At 40.7% G+C, this 12806-nt stretch overlaps 1 protein-coding gene across 1 annotated transcript in view; it reads left to right on the plus strand.

Moving 5' to 3' along the window:
- The window catches only part of CHM (CHM Rab escort protein), a 410199-nt gene that overhangs the window by 229207 nt on the left and 168186 nt on the right, over nucleotides 1-12806 (plus strand). The gene's annotated exons all lie outside the window — the stretch shown is intronic.

The following is a 12806-nucleotide window of genomic DNA, read 5'->3' on the forward strand; positions in this document are numbered from 1 at the left end:
GGTTTGATCGCTTGCTATGATGTGCGCTGACCACCAGGGGGCGATGTGGAACGTAGGAAGGCCCCGGCCAGCAGCCAGAAGGCCCCAATAGGCCCTGATCGCCGGCCAGGCATAGGGACCCTACCCTTTCAGAATTTTGTGCATTGGGCCTCTAGTAAAATATAAAAATGTAACTTTCAGTTTTCTCTGTTTAGAGATTAATAATAATATCGTACATTAATGACTTGTAATTCCCCAAGCTCTTCTAGATTTATTATTTATTTGATTCTGACAACTATCCTGTGCTAGGATAGGGCAGATAGTATTAGCTGCATTTTTTGTACAGAATCCTCAATAGAACTAAAAAAGATTAATGTGCTGAATGTCACATCATTTGATAAATGTCAAGGCCACACCCAAGCTAGGTAGCAGTGGAGCTTAAGATTAAAACCCATGATTTTTTAATTGTAGTCCAGTGTTCTTCTAATTCTTTTTAGATAATATCCATAGTAGCAAAATGGAAAATAAACACCACTCTTTTTAGATAATATTTAGTGTAGCGTAATGGGAAATTACAATTTTGAATTTAAAAAATTAAATTGAGTGGTCATAACATTTGGGGACATATTGTAAATCAGGAGAGAACGCATTGTTTTAAAACATTTGAAAAAGTTTATTTCTTCAAATGACAGTTGATAGGCTGAAAGATAGCAATCACATAGTGCAATCATTTAAATAGTTATAGAGTTGAGTTGTTTAGAATATCACACTGCTGACACTTCTATAGTAATTAAAGCTTAAAATTCAAGACACTACAGATTCTTTAGGATATGCTCTGTCATGCTGAAAACTTTGGGAACTTGTTTATTTCTTAATCTATGTTCATATATTTCAGATAACTAGCATTTTCTCCCATAAACACAGGTATTTTTCTATGATTTTCTGCAAAAAAGACAGCCTTTAAATGCCAGATATAGATTGTAATTTCTATAAAGCAAAATGGCATTTTGTATGAAAAGGTATACCTCTCTGATGTTGTTTAGAGCCGCGGTAGACAGATTTAAAACTGAAGGTGATCTCAACTGAAAAGTCATATGCTTTGGTAAAACCAGGAATAAATATTTGATAACTTTCTAGTGTATCCATGAATACTACTTGACTAGAATATAGTGACAGTCATAATGAGAGATAATTTTTGATATTTTAGGGCCTTTGATTTCTCTCTACTCTATGACAATTTGGGTTTATGGTTTCTAATGACTGAAATGACACATTTTGAGTGCAGAGAAAATGATCTCATTTTCAATTTCTGATTTCTTCACTTTTATTTTTGTAACTTCTTAAAGTGATAAAATAAAAGATTGGTGGTAGAAAGTTTGTTTTTCACCAGAGAAGTAGAACTCTGCTATATGTTTCTCTCATTGCCCATTAGAGCGTGGAACAAGAGGTTAATTGGGATAATGTGGAATAAGAGGTTAATTGGGATAATGTTCTATATATCTTCATTTACTTGGAAAAGGTAATTGGTTATTAATATCATACTAAGCAGGAAGAGCCCTGAGAGTATCCAGTGGAGGAATATGCAGAAAATCCACTTCTCTATAGCTAGTGTTACAAACATGGGTAAACAGGAATAACAATATCTCATTTAGCCGCAGCCAGACTGTGGTATCCTTAACCTTTGGATCATGGCCATAAACTTGAAATTATGTGAAAGGGACTATGGCAGAATAGCTTTCACAAAGATTTACTTTATATGAGGATCAAATGACTTAAATCAAAAGCCTTATTTAATACATATTTCTGACAACCTTATTTTCGGGTATTTTTTTTCTCCCTGTCATAGTAGTTTAAAGCAGAAAATGGGAAAGGGAGATCTGCTTAGAGGCAAGCATACTGAGAACCACACCAAGACCCAGGTAATAGTCCTGCCTTTACCATTCAGCCTGTTATGCGATATTGCGTGAAAGGTGCCTCCTTCAGGACCTGTTTTATCATTAGAAAACATAAAGGGTTTGGACTAGTTGATCCCAAAGGTCTCTCTAGGCCAGTGATGGGCAACCTTTTGAGCTTGGTGTGTCAAACTTCGCCAAAAAACTGAGCATAACTCGGGTAGTGTGTCACTTTGAGGAAAAAACATTATTTCACAAATGTTTCATCCTCAGGAGCAGCAAATGTTTCATCCTCGGCATGCGGCCGGCTCAGCGGCCACGTGTCATCAGAAATGGCTACGCGTGTCAGTGCTGACACGCTTGTTATAGGTTTGCCATCCCTGCTCTAGGCTTTAACATGCTGTTGTTTTAGGTGCTAGTTGAGAGGCTAACAGAGAAAGAGTAAACCGTATCAGCAAGTGCAGAGCAGGCTTTGGCCTTTTAGTGTAAGGGCAAATGGCTTTCATACTAGAGGATCCCTCAAGGGCATCATTGTATTATAGCACAGTATAACAATGGATGGTCATAATTATATCACATTTTTTTAGGTAAAAGTTAAATTATGTTCTCTATCTTTCACTTGCAAATGTAGGGGCATTTTAAACATTTTAGAAAGATGAGTATTAAAAATTATTAGAATTAAATTTTTAACATTTTAAGAGATTAGCTTTGGTTTTCTAGAAAATTCCCTCATTTTCTCCTTGAGTAAGTCAAGTTATTACTATGTTGTAGATCCTTGACATGCTTGTGACCTATATCTCAAAATCTTTGTGAATCCCCTTTTGTAAATAATGAAAAATGTAGTACAGGTTTCTGGCTTTTTGTTGTTGTTACAGTTGTTTTTTAACGTGTTATTGATATTAATCTTAATTTTGTGGACATAGGGTATGTGTATGTGTGTGTCTGTAATTCTATATAATTTTAACACATATGTTGGTCCATGTATCCATCACACAGTCAACTTACAGAACAGAACAGTTCCATTACCACAAAGATCCATCATGTTGCCATTTTATAATCACACCTCATCTCCTTCCTACCTTCCCCCCAATCCCTAACTCCTGGCAACCACTAATCGGTTTTCCAGCTCTATATTTTTTCCCTTTTGAGGATGCAAATGGAACTGTACAGCATGTGGACTTTTTTCATTGACATTTTTCACTCAGCATAGTTACCTGGAAATTCATCCATGTTGTTTCTTGCATCAATAATTTATTCCTTATTATTGCTGGGTGGTATTCCCTCGTATGGATGTACCAGTTTGTTTAAACATTTACCCATTGAATAACATCTGGGCTGTTTCTCATTTTGTCTGTTCCAAATAGCTTGCCATGCACATTTGTTTACAGGATTTTGTGTGAACATAAGTTCTTATTTCTCTGGGATAAGTGGCCAAGTGTATAATTGCGGGGTCATATGGTAATTGCATGTTTAGTATTAAAAGAAACTGCGAAACTGTTTATGAGTGATTCAGTTTCTTCACATGTTCACCAGTATTTGGTGTTGTCACTTTTTAAAAAAATATATTTTATTGATTTTTTATAGAGAGGAAGGGAGAGAGAGAGAGAGGCAGAAACATTGATGAGAGAGAAACATCCATCAGCTGCCTCCTGCACACCTCCCACTGGGGACGTGCCTGCAATCAAGGTACATGCCCTGGACCGGAATCGAACCCGGGACCCTTCACTCCACAGGCCGATGCTCTATCCACTGAGCCAAACCGGGTAGGGTATGTGTGGCCACTTTTTTATTTAGCCATTTTGATAGATGTGTAGTGTAACCTCCCATTGTAGTTTAACCTCTTATTTGTGCCCTGACTGGGGATAGAATCCGCAACTTAGATATGTGCCCTGACCAGAATTGAACCGGCAACCGTTTGGTGTACAGGAAAACTCTCCAACCAGTTGAGCCACCTGGCCAGGACAATGTTTATTATTTTAATGTAAGGATATCCAATTGCTTCAGCACCATTCATTGAACAGGCTATTTTTCCTCCATTGAATTCCTTTTGCATCTTTGTCAAAAATCAGTTGCTGTACTTGGATGGGTTTATTTCTGGATTCTCTATTTTGTTCTATTGATATGTACAGGTGCTCTTTGAACTATGATGGGGTTATATTCTGATAAGCCAATCATAAATTGAAAACATTGTAAGTTGAAAATACATTTAACACACCTAATGCACTGAACATCATAAATTTGCTCAGAACACAATATCCAAAATTTGCTGGCAACACAGTATACTGTAGAGTATCATTTATTTAGCTATGTGATCACATGACTGACGAGGAGCCATGGTTTGATACCACTGCCCAGCATCACGAGAGAGTATTGTATTGATATTGCTAGCCTGGGAAAAGATAAAAATTCAAAATTTGAAATATAGTTTCTATTGAATGCATATTGCTTTCGCATCTTCATAGTAAAAAAATCATCAGTTGAACCTTTTCAATGTCAGTACTACACTGTCTTGATTACTACAGCCAAATATTAGGACAGAATACCAGGTAGAATGATTCCTCCAAATGTATTCTTTATTTTTTTTTTTATCCTCACCTGAGAATATTTTTTCCATTGATTTTTAGAGAGCATGGAAAGGAGAGAGAGAGAAAGAGAGAAATATGGACGTTAGAGAGACACATCAGTTGGTTGCTTCCTGCATGTGCACTGACCAGGCCTAGGATCGAACCTGCAAATGAGGTATGTGCCCTTGACCTGGAATCGAACCTGAGAACCTTGGGTCCACAGGCTGACACTCTAACCACTGAGCAAACTGGCCAGGTCTAAATTTATTCTTCTTTGTCAAGATTGATATAGCTATTCTAGAATTCTTGTCTTTCCATGTAAGTATTTTAACAAGTTTGTCTAAAAAATGTTGCTGGAATTTTGATAGGAATTGCATTAAAACTATAGATCAACTTGGGGAGAATTGACATCTTTTTTATTTTGTCTTCCGTTCCATCAACAAGGTATGTCTCTTCATTTACAGAGGTCATCTTTGATTTCTTTGTACAGGATTGTATAGTTTTCAGTATACCATTCTGGTACATGTATTATTAGTTGTATGTCTAAGTATTTAATTTCATTTGGAGCATTGCAGTTGTGAGTAGGTATTGCTTTTTTGATTTTTTATTTCACATGTTTGTAATTGGTATTTATAAATACAATTGTTTTACAAGTGTTGACCTTATATCCTGAAATCTTGCTGAACTGACTTTTTAATTCTATGAATTCTATTGTATATTCCTTGAGATTTTTACATAGTCATGTCTTCTGCAAAGAGAAACAGTTTTATGTCTTCTTTTCCATTGGCTTTTTATTTTTAGAGTCTATTTTCTATTGAGGTTCATGTGTTTTCTCTCCATAGCCATACACTACAAGTTAATTGTGTTTTCTACTTAGCCTTCGGCTCATTTAATGAGCTTTTTTTGTTGTTGTTTGTTTTTTCAGAAATGAAGTTATCACTTCCTGAGGACTTTGTAATTATACACTAATGCTAGGCAATTGTTTAGGGTCTCTCACTTGCTAATTATCTTGTTCTTGCACACTACTCTCTCATTATGTGCAAATCAAATCCACAATCTGACCAAATGGCAAATTACTATATGTTCTAAACTTTAATGGTCATTCACCCCAAGAGTTTAGTGAATTTAATTACATCAAGAAAATACAAGTCAAACTTCAGTCCTTGATACTCTCTCTCTCTCTCTCTCTCTCTCTCTATATATATATATATATACACACACACACACATATATATATATATAATTGTTTTAAGCATTTAAAATATTTTGATACATTCCCAAAAGTATCATGTAAAGATAGCTTTATAATGCTATGAATGTCAAAATATTATGACTTGTCTTCTCATTTTAGACCAGATAAGTTAGCTTATTTATAGAGTTGATGTTTAGAAGGCCAAAATCTATGGTTTTATTATTACATATGTCACTTGATATTACATCCAGAAACAATATAAAGTATATATCATTTGGTCATAAAAATATTATAGTCATAACCAGTAGTCTTTTAATTTTTAATCATTTTTTCTTCATGAATTTTATTTTTATTTTGCATATTGTAGGTAATAAAGGTAGATTCAACATTGACTATTTTTACAAAACATTTATAAATAAACTAGTGGCCCGGTGCATGAAATTTGTGCACAGGAGCAGTGGGGTCAGGGGGAGTTGTCCTGCAGCCCGGCCTGCACCCTCTCCAATCTGGGACCCCTCGAAGGATGTCCTACTGCCAGTTTACAGGAATCAGGCTCAAACCGGCAATCGGACATCCCTTTTGCAATCTGGGACTGCTGGCTCTTAAGCGCTCACCTACCTGCCTGCCTGATTGCCCCTAACCACTCTGCCTGCTGGCCTGCTCACCCCACTCCCCCCGTACCAATGTGCTCACCCCCAACTGCCCCCCCTGCTTGCCTGCTCACCTCCAACTGCCCCCCCCCCACTGCCCTGCTCTTCCCCAACTGCCCCCCTGCTGGCCTGTTCATCCCAAACTGCCCCCCCCTGCTGTACTGATCACCCCCAACTGCTCCCACTGACGGCCTGCTTGACCCCAACTGGCCCCCCTGCTGGTCTGCTCACCCCCAACAGCCTCCCCCATGGGCCTGATCACCCACAACTGCCCTCCCCTCTTGGCCTCTAACCTCCTCTACCTCAACCCCGCCACCATGGCTTTGTCCAGAAGAATGTCCAGAAGGTCTCCTGAAAAGTCTCCCAGTCTAATTAGCATATTACCCTTTTATTAGTATAGATAGAGGCCTGGTGCATGGGTGGGGGCTGGCTGGTTTGCCCTGAAGGGTGTCCTGGATCAGGGTGGGGTTTCCCTTGGGGTGTGGGGTGGCCTGGGTGAGGGGCCTGTGGTGGTTTGCAGGCTGGCCATGCCCCCTTGTGGTGAGGGTCCCCGCTGGGGGGATGTGGCCAGCCTGGGTGAGGGGCTGGGGGCTATTTTCATGCTGGCCACACCCTCTTCAGGGTGGGGGTTCCTGCTGGGGTGCCTGACCAGCCTGGGTGGGGGGCTGATGTCTGTTTGCAGGCTGGCCATGTCCCCCAGTGGGGACTCCTACTCCATGGAGGCGTGGCAAGCCTGGGTAAGGGGCTGAGGGCCGTTTTCAGGCTGGCCATGCCCTACAGTGACCGAGGCTCCCAGCCCCTCCTTCAGCCATGGCCAGGATGGGCTGGAAGCTTGCCTTCCTCCCTGGCGGGGGCAACACAAGCCTCCTGCTTGCTCCAGCACCATGGCTGCCGCCATCTTTGTTGGGTTAATTTGCATACTCACTCCCAATTGGTTGGTGGGCATAGTGGAGTGACAGTCAATTTGCATGTTTCTCATTTATTAGTGTAGATAGGCAAATATATATATATGTAATGCAAAAAATACTAATGGCAAGTTTTTGAAAAAATGCCTTTGGCATTTAAATAATTAAAGATGGTTCACATGCCTAATAATTATTTTTTTTTGCTTTAGAAATGGTTTTATTTATTGTAAGTATTATTTAATAAACTCACATAACCATTGAAGCTCTCACAGTCTATAAGTATTTCTAAAATATATTAGATATTTGATCAAGAATATTCAGGAAAATAAATAATAACAGCAAAGTTTATTAGCATTTTCCATTCACAATATAATTTCCATTATTTATTTTCCTATTTGTTATGTTTATTTGACTTTTACTACTTTTATTTTGTTTATAAACACATTTATAGATATTGTACCTATATATATGCATACACAATCCAGTCTATACATTTTTACAGTAATTATTCTGACTTTTACAATTTGTATAGAAGAGTAATTCATTACAAAATTATATAAACATTTATAATATCTTCCCATTTTAAAAATAATTTTTATTTATCAGTTACATTTGATGTACAATATTATATTAGCTTCAAGTGTACAACTCAGTGAGTAGACATTTATATAACTTACAAAGTGATCACCCTGATAAGAGCTTCCCAGACAATAAAAAGCTAAAGTAGTTTATCACCACCAAAAGAGTATTATAAGAAATTTTAAAGGGTATTCATTAACAAGAAGAAAAAAAAAAAATTGACACCATACAGTTCTTACAATATTATCTGACTAGAGGCCCACTGCACGAAATTCGTGTACTGGGGGGGGGGGGTGTTCCTCAGCCCAGCCTGCACCCTCTCCAATCTGGGACCCCTCGTGGGATGTCTGAGTGGGCCTAAACGGGCAGTCAGACATCCCTCTCACAATCCAGGACTGCTGGCTCCCAACCACTTGCCTGCCTGCCTGCCTGATTGCCCCTAACCGCTTCTGCCTGCCAGCCTGATCACCCCTAACCACTCCCCTGCCAGCCTGATCGACGCCTAACTGCTCCCTTGCTGGCCTGATTGCACCTAACTGCCTTCCCCTACTGGCCTGGTCGCCCCTAACTGCCCTCCCTTGCAGGCCTGATCACCCCCAACTGCCCTCCCCTGCTGGCCCAGTAACCCCTAACTACCCTCCCTTGCCAGCCTGGTCACCCCTATCTGCCCTCCCCTGACAGCCTGGTCACCCCCAACTGCCCTCCCCTGCAGGCCTCTTCACCCCTAATTGCCCTCCCCTGCAGGCCTGGTTCCCCCCAAATGCCTTCCCCTGCAGGCCTGGTCCCCCCCCCAGCTGCCCTCCCCTGCAGGCCTGGATCCCCCCAAACTGTCCTCCCCTGCAGGCCTGGTTGCCCCCAACTGCCCTCCTCTGCCAGCCCGGTCATCCCTAACTACCCTCCCCTACAGGCCTGATCACCCCATCAGCCCTCCCTTGCAGGCCTGGTCCTTCCCAACTGCCCTCCCCTGCTGGCCTGATCACCCACAACTGCCCTCCCCTGCTGGCCATCTTGTGGTGGCCATCTTGTGTCCACATGGGGGCAGCCATCTTTGACCACATGGAGGTGGCCATCTTGTGTGTTGGAGTAACAGTCAATTTGCATATTACTCTTTTATTAGATAGGATTATTAACTGTATTCTTACACACAGAGTTGTTACAATATTATTAACTATATTCCCTATGCTGTACTTTACATCCCCATGACTATTTTATAACTACCAATTTGAACTTCTTAATCCCTTCACCTTTTTCACCCACCCCCTCAACTGCCCTCCTATCTGGCAAGCATCAGTCTGTTCTCTGTATCTATTAGTCTGTTTCTGTTCTGCTTGTTCATTTATTTTGTTTTTTAGATCCCACATATCAGTCAAATCATATGGTATTTGTCTTTGACTTACTTCACTTAGCATAATATCCTCTGGGCCCATCCATGTTGTTGCAGATGGCAGGATTTCATTCTTTTTTATGGCTAAGTCATATATTTCATTGTATGTATGTACCACTTCTTTTTTATCCATCTGTTGATGGCAACTTACGTTTCTTCCATATGTTAGCTATTATAAATAATACTGCAATGAACATATGGATACATATGTCTTTTTGACTTAATGTTTTAGGCTTCTTTGGGTAAATACTCAGAAGTGGAATTGCTGGGTCCTTCCTTGTCTCTTGTTATAGCCTTTGTTTTAAAGTCTGTTTTGTCTGGTATAAGTATTGCTACCCAGCCTTTTTGTTTGTTTTCATTTTTATGAAATATATTTTTCTATCCCTTTCAGTCTATGTTTGCCTTTTGATCTGAAGTGAGTCTCTTGTAGACAGCATATGTAAGGGTCTTGTTTTGTTACCCATTCAGTCATTTAATTGGAGCATTTAATCCATATGCATGTAAAGTAATTATTGATAGATATGTATTTATTGCCACTTTATTATTCATATCTTTTTCTTCTTGTTAAAAAAGACTCTTTAACATTTCTTATAATACTGGTTTGGTGGTGATAAGCTACTTTAGCTTTTTCTTGTCTGGGAAGCTCTTTATCTTTCCTTCATTCTAAATGATAACCTTCCTAGGTAGAGTAATCTTGGCTGTAAGTCCTTGCTTTTCATCACTTTGACTATTTCTTACCAATCCCTTCTGGCCTGCAAAATTTTTGTTGAGAAATCAGCTGACTATCTTATGGGAGCTCCCTTGTAGGTAACTAACTGCTTTTCTTTTGCTGTTTTTCAGATTTTCTCTTTATCTTTAACCTTTGGCATTTTAATTATTATTTGCCTTGATGTGGCCCTGTTTGGATTCATCTTGTTTGGGACTGTCTGCATTTCTTGGACTTAAATGTCTGTTTTCTTCACCAGGTTAAGGATTTTTTTCTCATTTTAAAAATAGGATTTCAATTATTTTCTCTCTGTCTTCTTCTGGCACCACTATGATGGGAATGTTGGTACACTTGTAGTTGTCCCAGAGGCTCGTTATACTAGCCTCATTTTTTTTTGGATCATTTTTTCTTTTTTTGATGCTCTGACTGGGTGTTTTCTGCTTCTTCATCTTCCAAATTGCTGACTTTACCCTCTGCTTCATCTACTCTATTGTTGATTCCCTGTGATGAATTTTTTATTTTTGTTATTATGTCTTTCATTTCTAACTGGTTCTTTTTTATGTTTTCTAGCTCCAGTTTCATGTCTCTTTTTTGAAGTTCTCAATAAGTTTATGTACTCTTTCCCTAAATTTATTGAGCATCCTTATAACCACTGTTGGATTTTTTTTTCCTCATTTTATTAAGATCTTTTTCTGGAGTTTTATTCTCTTTTTCATTTGAGACATGTTTCTTGTCTCCTCGTTTTGGCTGCCTCCCTGTTTTTTTTTTTCTATGTATTAGGTAGAGCTACTATGTCTTCCAGTATTGATAGAGTGACCAGTGGTGTAGCCTCCTCATCCCTAACTGGGTACTCCAGCTGTGTCCCCAGTGTGGGCTGTAGTTTACCCTCTGTTGTCCTTGAGGCTTGATTGCTGTTGGCACTTCATTGGGAGAGATTTACTCTCAGGCTGATGGGCTGTGAGGACTCGCTGTGAGTACTGCAGAGCAGTTGCTGTGGAGGGGCTGACCCCACAAAGCAGGACTGGCTTCGTCAGGGCTCTGGTACCTGCCGAGTCCACCCCTTGAATGTATTGCTCCTGGAGGTGGTTGGCTGATTCTCTCTCATTGTCTGAAGTCGTCTACTGGGTGCTGGCTCTGGAGCCTCCCAGGAGATACAGACCAAGGTCAGCCACCACCCGAGTCCTGCCCAGGGTCACCAGGCATGAGGTACATAGCAATCTGCAAATGGCTGTTGCTTGTGCATTGTGTGGAGGTGCCCAGGAGAGGCCAAGCTCTGACCCAAGTCTGGCTGCTGGTAGTGCTGGGCCTGCAGCCACTTAAGAAGAGGTATGGGGCACACTGAGGCCAAATGCTGCTTGTTTTAGGGGTTGTGAAGAGTAGATTTTAGGAAAGTCCACAGAATGAGCCAAGGCAGGCCATTTGTATGCAAAAGCCACTGGAAATGGCTTTGGTGGCCTGCAAGTTGGATGGGCTGGGTGTCAGGGAATCACAAGGGTAGGGCAAAAGTTGTTAGGTTGATGGAGACTCACATATAGTGCTAACTTGGGCTTGCAGCAGGAGGGGTCAGCAAAAGAACAATGGCTTTTGCCATCACTTCTATCTGGGAGAAAGCTCCCTCTTCAGCCCTCATCTTGAAACATTTCAGTTCCTTCCCATATGCCCTTGGTGTCTTTCAAGCTGCTGTGGCAGTGCTGTAGCTCAGAGGTAGTGAGTCTGAGTAAGTCTGTGTACAGGCCCTTTAGGAGGAAATCCTGGGACTCCAGCAACTTCAGTCTCAGCCAAACTCCCTGTTGATTTTTACGGCCAGGAGTTATGTGGTATTATTTTTCTGCCACTAGAACCCTGAGCTGGGATGCCTGGTGTGGGGCTTAGATCCCTTGTTCCTCAGTGGGGACCTCCACAGCTGAGTTATCCTTTCCCATTTTTATCTGCCACACATGGATTTTGGACCAGCCTGTACAGCAAGCATGTCAGACTCGTGGCCTTGTTTATTTGTCATGCTTGTTGTACAGTATCTCTGCCCCTACTACCAGTCTTGATGTGCCTTCATCTGTATATTCTTAGTTGCAGGACTTCTATTCAGCTAGATTTCAATGATTTTTATTCTGTAGTTTGTGATTTTGATGTAGTTGTGGGTGGATACAAGTGCCACATTTACCTACTCTGCCAGCTTGAATGGAAGCCCTTTATTTTTAATCTTTGATTACAAGTACAGGGCAAGGAAGAAAGATCAGTACAAAACCATCACCACTGCTTGTATTACTGGAGAATCAAATTCCTCCCTTGCTCATGCGAATGGGAGTAAGGTTCTTGGGCTATCACTGAAATAAACATTTTCAGAAGACCTGACGGGAGATTGAGATGTGGAAAAATGATTTATTTGTGTGAAGTTACATTCCTCAAGTTCCAAAGTCCCCTGCCCCTTAAGCCAGTCATGAAAGAGGGGCAGGTGGGGTTGCAGCAGATCTAGAAGCAGGGCCAGTGTCCAGAGCTTCCATTCCATGTTGCAGCCGGGTGAGGTTCAGCATTTGGGCTAATTAAAGTCCATTAGTCCATGTGTGGAGCCCCACATGGCTGTGGGCCACATGGGCACAAGGGAGCGCAGACCCCTGCAACAGGAGTCATGGGAACCTTGGGGCACCAGAGAGAGAAGCAAGTGAGCTTCCTTTGTTTGAAAGTTTAAATATTCAGGTTTCTGGTACATGCAGTGTCTATACCCATTCTGGCCATTGACTGGCTCCTGGTGTGAAAGATTGACAAGTGCCTTCCCATGTCACTCAGACCTTACTGGACATGTGTCTGAACTGTGTTTATCTGGCCCTTTCCCCCATCATTTAGCAGGCAACAGACTTGGAGACTGTTAAATGCAGCTTTTTGGCAAAGCTGTATAAATGGTATGTCTATATTATCTAGTCTCCCTTTTCTTCCTTTCATGTTAAATAATAATTAGGTTAT

This window comes from Eptesicus fuscus, chromosome 1 (assembly GCF_027574615.1).
Source record: "Eptesicus fuscus isolate TK198812 chromosome 1, DD_ASM_mEF_20220401, whole genome shotgun sequence".
Taxonomy (NCBI): Eukaryota; Metazoa; Chordata; class Mammalia; order Chiroptera; family Vespertilionidae; genus Eptesicus; species Eptesicus fuscus.